We start from the raw sequence: 10,213 nt of genomic DNA on the forward strand, positions 1-10,213 counted from the left end.
GGGTGGTGCACTGTACCCGAAGATACTGCCATATCGGGTCAATGCATAGGGCGACGGAAGCAAGCTTCGAAATCGGCCCCCGTTCTCAAAAATCCATTTAATATATGGTCCCCAGATAGGGGACGTATCAGATATTAAACTGATAAGAACAGATTTTTTTTTTTTTAACTTGGCTACCCCTGAGGGGTATCTTTTTATTTAGAATTCATAAAATTTTATAAAGTTCATTATGATTTTTAAATATAATTTTTTCCAATAAAAACAAATTTTGATAATAAAATCACATATAACAATAAAAGTTCACATAAATACAATCATAATACACTTAAAATGGGCACTTGGTGGCTTTACAAAAGGGCGTTCCATTCATTATAATACCATTTTCTAGCTAATAAAGGATAATATTTCTTGTCTAATAAAAAGTACTGGTACATATCACTAAAACAAAGAGCTAAAACATCATTCACAGATAAAATCTCATGTTTAAAAAGTAAAATGTTTCTGGCATTCCATAGAGCTGCTTTAACACAGTTTATGATCTTCCATGCTATTATCTCTTGAGTCCGTATTGGGCATTCCAGACATCCATAAAAAACAGCTGCAGAGTTTAAGTCCTTTATTTCTGTTATCTTCTTCACCAGAGGGAGTATTTTAGTCCATATCCTTTTTGCATAAAAACAAGTCCAGAAAAGGTGGTACACGGTCTCGGGTTCCTGGCAGCCCTCCCTCGGGCATACTGCAGTGTTGGCCATCCTTCTTCGGTGCTGGAATGCCCGGCATGGAAGACACTCGTGTATGCAGCTCCAGGCAAGATCTTTCTGTGAATTAAAAAGATAAATCATATTTGCCATCTTCCATATTTTCCTGCATTTCTCTTCATTAAAATTATTCACAGGGGCAATAAAACCACTTTCTTTAATATATGTTAGCAGTTTTTTGCTATTAGTTATTTCATTAATACTTTTTCCGTTAAAGTTGTACAGGTTGAAAATTTTCTCTAAAATCTTGTATTGTTGGGGAAGATTAAAAGCATGAGGACAGGGGGGCGTGGCTTGGACGCTGAGCCGAACGGACGCATGCTGAACTTGCTCCGCTCTGAACCGTGTTGTTTAGCATCCTGTTTTCATCCTGGACCTCAGAACTTTGCCTCAGAGACTTCGGAACCGCAGTGGATCGGTGGGGTCCATCATGCCAGCTAATAAGAGCGGTGTGGCGGCAGCCGCGAAGTTGCAGGGTTTCGCGCGCGGCCAAGACCAAGATGGCGCCGGGCCTTCTTCCTCCGCTCCTGCTGAGCCGGTCGCTGACTCCCGCCCGGAGACTCCCTCTACACTGGCCGCTGCCCCGGGGGAGATGACCCTAAGCGAGGTGTCTGCGCAACTTCTGGCTGCCATTACCATGTGCAAAACTTCCCTGACGAGTATGCTGGAGGAGGTGAAGATTGATATTGGCCTAATCAGGCAGGACCTGCACAACCTCCGAGACAGGGTGAGACAGGCTGAAGCTCGTATCTCCTCAGTCGAGGACTCGGTGGCGCCCTTACCTGCTGCGATTTCAGACCTTGAGCGCACTGCGTCGCAATGGAAAGAGAAGGCAGACGATCTGGAGAACCGGCTGCGGAGGAACAACCTCCGAATTGTTGGCCTGCCGGAGCACTCAGAGGGACAGGACCCCGGCTCCTTTGTTGAAAAATGGCTGCGTGAGCTGTTGCCTGATGCCCCGTTCACTACCACCTTCGCGGTGGAGAGGGCACACCAGGTCCCGACTCGCCCCCTCCCGCCAGGGGCCCCGCCGAGGCCGCTTCTAGCCAGAATGCTGAACTGCAACGACCGGGACATCGCCTTACGTCTGCTCCGTCGCCTGCCAGAGCTCACCTTCAATGGGTCTCCGGTGTCGATATTCCCTGACTTCTCCCAGGACCTGCAGAAGAAGCGTGCCACCTTCCAAGCAGTGAAGCGGAAGCTGAGGGACATGGCGATACCCTATTCTATGGTGTACCCAGCCCGACTGAGGGTCGTGGACGGTGAGAGGGCCATCTTCTTCATTACCCCGCAGGAGGCTGACGAGTGGGCCTCAAGGAGGCGCAATGTGAGGCGCTGAGGTCCTGAACGCCATCTGGGCCCGGCTGGGCCCTGCTGTTTATTGCACTGGAGCTCCCGGACTGCCGGTGAACTGTGAGTACTGCTGTCTACAGTGACTTGCTTTTGGGCCCCCTGGTGTACCCCTGTACCCATCTCCCGGTCCCCTCATGGCCTACTCCCCCTTGAGCATATACACTCTGGGAAGCACCCAACTGCCACCTTCACCCGTGGACTTTTACTCTCCGTACCTGCATACCCCACCTGGATACCCCACCCGACCTTGCTGTCTTACCCCCCCCCCCCCCCCCCCCGTGTACTGCCCCTCAGTAACTGTATGCTCCCTCTCATGCCGGACCCATGCAGACCCCTTCCTCATGCTGCCCTGTGCCCAACGGACCCTGCATCCTCTCTGTACCGTTTATCCCTTTCCCCTATGCTGGACTTCCCCGCAGGGGACCTGGTAATACACTGGTGAATGCTGCCATACACCCGTGACTGCAGCAGTTCTGATGACCCGCTACCGCTCTGCTGACGGGACTTGAAGCCCGGTTGATACCTCGGGACTGCATGTTACTCTGAACTGCTCATACTCGCTACACTGTGCGGCATATTGCCCGGATTATGGCCCACCCGTATTTCCCCTTGTTTATGTACCCTAGTTAATTGATGGTGCTGCTGTTTGTCCCTGGTGGCAGATTGTGAGGTCTCGTTTCCCTGCGACCTTGATTTACACGGTTCCCCCCGTATTATACATCTTCTCTGGGCCTTAGGCCATTGGCCTTTTGCATGTTGCATCTGTTTATGACCCTCTTGTTTTGTCTTTGTCTAGTGTTTTGTGTCTGTTTCGTTTTGTGTACGTCCCGGTCGGGCTGCCTGCCCTTTTTCCCTCCTCCCTGCGTTCCTTCTCTGTGGTTTCCCTGCTCCTCCACTCCCTTCTGTCGCCCCCCTACTTGCCCCCTCTTCTACTTTCACGTCGTGTACTCGTTTTACCCCTGTTCCTCTTCTCTCACCATTCCTTTCATTTCAGCTTCACTCTCTCCACATGGCGAATGTTAGGTATCTTTCGTGGAATGTGAGGGGTCTTGGCTGTCCTCGTAAGCGATCTCTGGTGTATGCCACTATACGTAAGTACCAACCAACTGTGGTTTGTTTGCAGGAGACGCACTTAATTGCCCCTAACACTCGGTGGTTGTCTAGGCCCTGGGTGCAATGGACGCTACACTCTTGCCACACCTCACATTCCAGGGGAGTCTCTTTTATGATACACAAATCCCTGAGATGGGAGGCGAGGCACACTCGGGTTGACTCTGAGGGCAGGTTTGTTTTCATTTTTTCACTTATTGACAATTCCCCCTATGTCCTCTTGGGTATTTATGTCCCTCCTCCTGGTGCCCTGGAGGTTCTCCACCAAGCTGCAGTTTTCGCTGCCTCTTTTCCAGGGGCTAGAGTTCTCTGCATGGGTGACTTCAATAATGTGTTGGACCCAGCTTTGGATAGGAGAGGGGTTGGCATTGTTCCTTCCTCTTCCCCGACTCCGCTAAGCGCCCTGGTTCAGGAACTAGGTTGGAGGGACACTTTTCGACATTTGCATCCCCATGCCCGCGTATATTCTTGTCAGGCCGCTAGCGGCAATTCCCTTTCGCGCATAGATATGATGTTGGGTAACCCACTTGTACTCCCTATGGTCCAGGCTGTGGCGTATGTTACTAGGGGGGTCTCCGATCACTCCCCTCTCCTACTGACCCTACAGACCCCTGGCCCTTCTAATATCCGAAGCTGGAAATTAAATCCTTATTGGCTGTCCTTATTTGGCCCTCATGATGGTATACCTGTACAACTATCCATGTTCTTTGTAGATCATAATGGGGTTGACGACCTCATTTTAGTATGGGAAACCACTAAAGCATTCCTACGGGGGTGTTTACAATCGGCCATATCTTATATTAAAAGGGAGGCGATGAGGGAGGAGTCTGAGCTGGGGGACCGTTGTGCTGACCTGGAGAGGACTTACATCACTGACCCGACCGATGACAATAAAACTGTATGGCTGCATGCGGGGCGATAGTACCTACATTGTTTGCAGGAGAAAGCGGCTCGTTAGCTTTTTTTTACCCAACAGAAGGCCTTTGAGATGGGAAATCAGTCCAGTAGATTACTAGCCCACCTTATACACCAGAACGCCCAGTCTCCGACGGTACTACAGGTCCGTTCGGTGGATGGGACTGTATTGACCACTACTTCCCAGATATCTGACAGATTTGTCTCCTTCTACTCTGATTTATACACCTCTCAGGCCACATACTCCTCACGGGAACTGTCTGACTACCTGGATGACATCACATTCCCTCGACTGTCCGCTGTCAGTGCCTCCTCTCTGGAGTCGGAGCTGACTATAGAAGAACTGGAGGATGCCTTGGGTGCCCTGGCGAGAGGTAAGTCGCCGGGCCCCGATGGCATTCCAGTGGAAGTTTACCAGCAATACAAGGAGCAGCTGTCTCCGGTGTTTTGCTGGCCATGTATAACTGTGCGTTTGCCTCTGACGTGCTGCCTGAGTCCTTTTATGATGCTACTATAGTGGTCATTTTGAAGCCGGATAAGGACCCTCTGGAATGTTCTTCGTATAGGCCCATTTCCCTCCTCAATTTAGATTATAAGTTGCTCGCTAAAATACTCTCCCTCCGGTTGAATCGAGTTATTTTGGAAATCATTCATGCAGATCAATCAGGCTTTATGCCTGGGAGGTCCACATCTGATAACATCAGGAGGGTCCAGACACTCACCCAAATAGGTGCTACTGGGGGGAGGGATTGGGCGCTGGCCTCTTTAGACACGGCTAAGGCTTTTGACTCCGTTGAGTGGTCCTTCCTGCTGGAGACTCTTCGGAGATTTGGATTCGGACCTAACTTTATAAAATGGATTTCCCTTTTATATAGATCCCCAAGGGCGCGTATGTCCATCAACGGTGCTCTTTCTCCTTATTTTTCCCTGGGCAGGGGCACGCGACAGGGGTGCCCTATCTCTCCCCTATTATTTGCTATTGCTATTGAACCTTTGGCCCTCCGGATCCGTCAGCATCCGGGATACGCTGGTATAAGCATTGGCTCGAGGGAGGATAGGGTAGGCCTGTATGCTGACGACATGATCTTATTCATGTCTGATCCTGCGTGCACTCTGGCTTTGGGGATTGGCCTTATTGACAACTTTGGGGTTTACTCGGGTCTTAGGATCAATTGGAGCAAGTCGGTGTATATGCCCATCAGAGATTCTCCGGTAGGGAATTGTTTACATGGCCTACGGGTTGTAGATCAGTTCAAATATTTAGGCATCATTATCAACAGGCGGTTTGGGGAGGATCACCAGACGAACATTCTACCTCTTCTATCCTATGTCCGTGCCAAATTCCGGACCTGGGCTGCCCTGCCCCTTTCTGTTGCGGGCCGCATTAATCTCATCAAAATGGTGGTCCTCCCCAAGTGTCTTTATCTGTTAGAGCATGCGTCAGCCATAGTACCAGTCTCCTTTTTTAGGCAGCTGCATTCTCTCTTTCCCCCGTTTATTTGGGGCTCTAATAGATCCAAGCTGAAACTGACCACATTGCAACGACCTAGAACTCAGGGAGGTATGTCACTACCCGATCTACAGCTATACTACATGGCTGGCCAGCTCAGGTATCTTAGACACTGGGTTTCCTTGCAGCCCCTCCCCAATAGTGAGCATCACCTTGCCCACAGTCTACACCTCTCTCACCTGTGGCCCGTCTTGGAGGGTAGGGTTGGTCTGGGGGGCCCTTGGCTTCCTTTGCATAGACTGGCCCTGAAACTCTGGACCTATGCTAAACGTTTATTTGCCTTTACGGACAACCTGTTGGATAGACAACTGTGGCATGATCCTACGTTGCCGCACTTCTCTGACCAACTGGATCCGCACTTTTGGAGGTCCTATGGTGTGATCTCCGTTGGTGATGTCTATGATGGTAGTGCCTTTAGGGACTTCCAGTACTTTATTGACGTTAAATCTGTCCCCAGACGATCATTTTACCGATACCTCCAGCTCAGACACGCCTTCCAAGTACAATTCCCTGGGTCTAGTGCTCCATTCTCTCACTTCCCAGTTATTGGGGTGTTCACCACTCAGGGGCCCCGGGGACTTATATCGGCTCTATATACTGCCCTTTTGAATGCTAAGATGGGGGGGAGCCGCTGTCGGTCGAGGCGCGCTGGAGGAGCTGTGTAGCTGACATGACTGATGAGGAGTGGGATGATGCCCTCTCCTCACATCTGTACGTCTCACCTTCTATCAACAACAGACTGATTCAGCTGTACATGTTCCACCAGTCGTACCTCACCCCGATACGCTTGACTAAAATGGGTAGGCGCCCAGACTCATCTTGCCACCGTTGTGGACATCCTGACTCTGACTTTATGCACATGATGTGGTCCTGCCATTATATAGCATCATTCTGGTCCGAGGTGATACAGTTTCTTACTTCCTTAACTCGACGACCGGTGCCGATGCTCCCGAGGCACTGCCTTTTGGGTCTTTTTGATGAGGAACTGTGGTCGCCAACTGAGATCATCTTCCTCAGGGAGGTTCTCTTCCTTGCACGCAAGGCCATAGCATTGCGTTGGATGGACTCTAGGACTCCCACGGTTGCTGGTTGGAAGGCCCTCGTGAACACCTCAGTGAACTATGAATATCTGGTTTACAAACATCGTAAGAACCCTGCCAAGTTCTATAAAATATGGGCGTCCTGGTGTGCCTCCCCCCATGCTCAATACACGGTGTCCAGGTTCTTGGCAGCAAGAGACCTCATTCTATCACAGTCTTCTTCCCCGGCTACTTGATTTCTCTTTTCTCGTCTGACCTAGGCTGATATTTCCCCCCTTCTTTGTTTCTCTTTCTCCTTTCCCCCTTACTTTCTCTTTCCCCCCCCTTTTTTTTTTTCTTTTCTCTCTCTCCTTCTCATCTCCCTCTTCCTCTTCCCCCTTCCTCCCTGACCTGGACGGATTTGTGTGATGTTTTTGCGTTTGTAGTGTCTCGTCTTTGTGTTTGTCTTTGTTTCCCTTTCCATAGTTCTTGAGTTCCCACCAAACGGTGGTTGGTTTTAATGTTTTCTGTGTTTTAGTTGATTCATTGCTGATGTAACTGCTCGTGTCATGCTGATGAATGATCATCCTTCTTCCGGCACGGTGTCGGATGATACCTGTATTTCTCACCGCCAGCTTTTGATACTTTTCGTATGTATTTATTGTGTTGAGCACTTACATTGCAATAAAAACAGTTTAAAAAAAAAGCATGAGGACAGCTTAAAACAGTTTTAAACCACCCATTCCTCCTCATAAAAAAACCTGTATTAAAACGGATAAAATATGACCAGTAACTATCCTTAAAAAGTGTGCTAACACACATGCTAAAAAACTTGGTAAAAAGGAACGCCCTGATGTCGGGGAAGTCCTTTCCACCCATACCTTTTGGCATCATGACGATCTCTCTTCTCAATTTTTCACTCTTGGAGCTCCATAAAAAGGTAAAACATGCTTTAATAATTTTATTTAAAATCAATTCGGGGGGTGGAAAGACCATGCTAAGATACAATAAAATGGGTAAAATCACCATCTTTGTAACTAAAACCTTCCCCTCCATCGTTAGCTTTCTCATGTTCCACATACAAATTTTTGTGTTTATTTTTTGAGCCACCAAGTCCCAGCTATTAAAACCATTGTTTGACTCACTGAAGGAGACCCCTAAAATCTGCACAGACTCAGACACAGGAATGGGTAAATCCCTTAAAAACAGTCCTCCTATATTTAAAACACTGCTTTTATTAAAATTTACCTTAAAACCGGAGGCGCAACAAAAAAATTCAACTTGCTTTAGGGCTTTTTGAAGCGATGGGGTGTCCCTTCCGAGCACTGCCACATCGTCCATGTACCCCACTACTTTAGCCTCTAGTCCCCCTCCTCCCGGCAGGGGGACCCCTCTTATTTGCTTATCTCTCCTCAAGGTGCATAGTAGAGGCTCAAGCGCACATATGAAAAGTAGTGGGGACAAAGGACACCCCTGCTTCACTCCGGAATTTAAAATCACATCCTGTATCTTAAAACCGTTAACTAAAATCTTGCTTGTGCAGTTTTTATAAAAGGCCTTAAGAGACAATAAAAAGCCTTCAGGTATACCCATTTTCTCTAAAACCTTAAAAAGATAAAAATGTGACACTCTGTCAAAAGCCTTCTCGAAGTCTAAGGATAAAATGGCTAGTTTTCCGTTTCTAGACTTTGTGTCACTAATCACATCTTTTAAAAGGTTAAGATTTTCCCATATGCTCCTCCCAGGCACCCCACATGTCACGATGCCGGCTGGCAGGAGGTGGATCCTCTGTGCCAGAGAGGGATTGGCGTGGACCGTGCTAGTGGACCGGTTCTAAGTCACTACTGGTATTCACCAGAGCCCGCCGCAAAGCGGGATGGTCTTGCTGCGGCGGTAGTGACCAGGTCGTATCCACTAGCAACGGCTCAACCTCTCTGACTGCTGAAGATAGGCGCGGTACAAGGGAGTAGACAGAAGCAAGGTCGGACGTAGCAGAAGGTCGGGGCAGGCAGCAAGGATCGTAGTCAGGGGCAACGGCAGGAGGTCTGGAACACAGGCTAGGAACACACAAGGGAACGCTTTCACTAGGCACAAGGGCAACAAGATCCGGCGAGGGAGTGCAGGGGAAGTGAGGTATATATAGGGAGTGCACAGGTGAACACACTAATTAGAACCACTGCGCCAATCAGCGGCGCAGTGGCCCTTTAAATCGCAGAGACCCGGCGCGCGCGCGCCCTAGGGAGCGGGGCCGCGCGTGCCGGGACAGGACCGACGGAGAGCGAGTCAGGTACGGGAGCCGGGGTGCGCATCGCGAGCGGGCGCCACCCGCATCGCGAATCGCATCCCGGCTGGAGGCGGTATCGCAGCGCACCCGGTCAGTGGATCTGACCGGGGCGCTGCAGTAGCGAGAGTGTAGCGAGCGCTCCGGGGAGGAGTGGGGACCCGGAGCGCTCGGCGTAACAGTACCCCCCCTTGGGTCTCCCCCTCTTCTTTGAGCCTGAGAACCTGAGGACCAGACTTTTATCTAGGATATTGTCCTCAGGTTCCCAGGATCTCTCTTCAGGACCACAGCCCTCCCAGTCAACCAGAAAAAAGGTTTTCCCTCTGACCTTTTTGGAGGCCAGTATCTCCTTTACAGGAAAGATGTCCGAAGAACCGGAGACAGGAGTGGGAGAAATAAGTTTAGGAGAGAAACGGTTGAGGATGAGTGGTTTAAGAAGAGAGACATGAAAGGCATTAGGAATACGAAGAGAAGGAGGAAGAAGAAGTTTGTAAGAGACAGGATTAATCTGGCACAAAACTTTGAAAGGACCAAGATAGCGTGGTCCCAATTTGTAGCTGGGAACACGGAAGCGGACATATTTAGCGGAGAGCCATACCTTGTCTCCGGGAGAAAAAATGGGGGGAGCTCTTCTTTTCTTATCAGCAAACTTCTTCATGCGTGATGAAGCCTGTAAGAGAGAATTTTGGGTCTCTTTCCATATGGTGGAAAGATCACGAGTTATTTCATCCACAGCGGGCAAACCAGAGGGCAAGGGAGTAGGGAGGGGGGGGAAGAGGGTGACGGCCGTACACCACGAAAAATGGGGATTTGGAAGAAGATTCAGAGACTCTGAAGTTATACGAGAATTCGGCCCATGGTAGAAGATCTGCCCAGTCATCCTGGCGGGAGGAAACAAAATGCCGTAAATAATCACCCAGGACCTGGTTAATTCTTTCTACTTGCCCATTGGATTGAGGATGATAAGCAGAAGAAAAGTTTAATTTAATCTTGAGTTGTTTACAAAGAGCCCTCCAGAATTTTGACACGAATTGGACGCCTCTATCCGAGACGATCTGCGTGGGCAACCCGTGAAGACGAAAAATGTGTATAAAAAATTTTTTGCCAACTGAGGCGCTGAAGGAAGACCAGGAAGAGGAATAAAATGTGCCATCTTGGAAAATCGATCAACGACCACCCAAACAACAGTGTTGCCACGGGATGGGGGTAAGTCTGTAATAAAGTCCATACCAATCAGAGACCAAGGCTGTTCGGGGACAGGCAGAGG

The 10,213-nt window shown here is 49.3% G+C and overlaps 1 non-coding gene across 1 annotated transcript; it reads right to left on the minus strand.

The window, feature by feature from the left end:
• LOC130328553 (U2 spliceosomal RNA) lies at positions 1-190 on the minus strand. Its single transcript, XR_008872501.1, has one exon. It is a non-coding gene; the product is annotated as a U2 spliceosomal RNA (small nuclear RNA).
• Between the last annotated feature and the right edge of the window lie 10,023 nt (positions 191-10,213).

Source organism: Hyla sarda, unplaced genomic scaffold (genome assembly GCF_029499605.1).
Source record: "Hyla sarda isolate aHylSar1 unplaced genomic scaffold, aHylSar1.hap1 scaffold_31, whole genome shotgun sequence".
Taxonomy (NCBI): Eukaryota; Metazoa; Chordata; class Amphibia; order Anura; family Hylidae; genus Hyla; species Hyla sarda.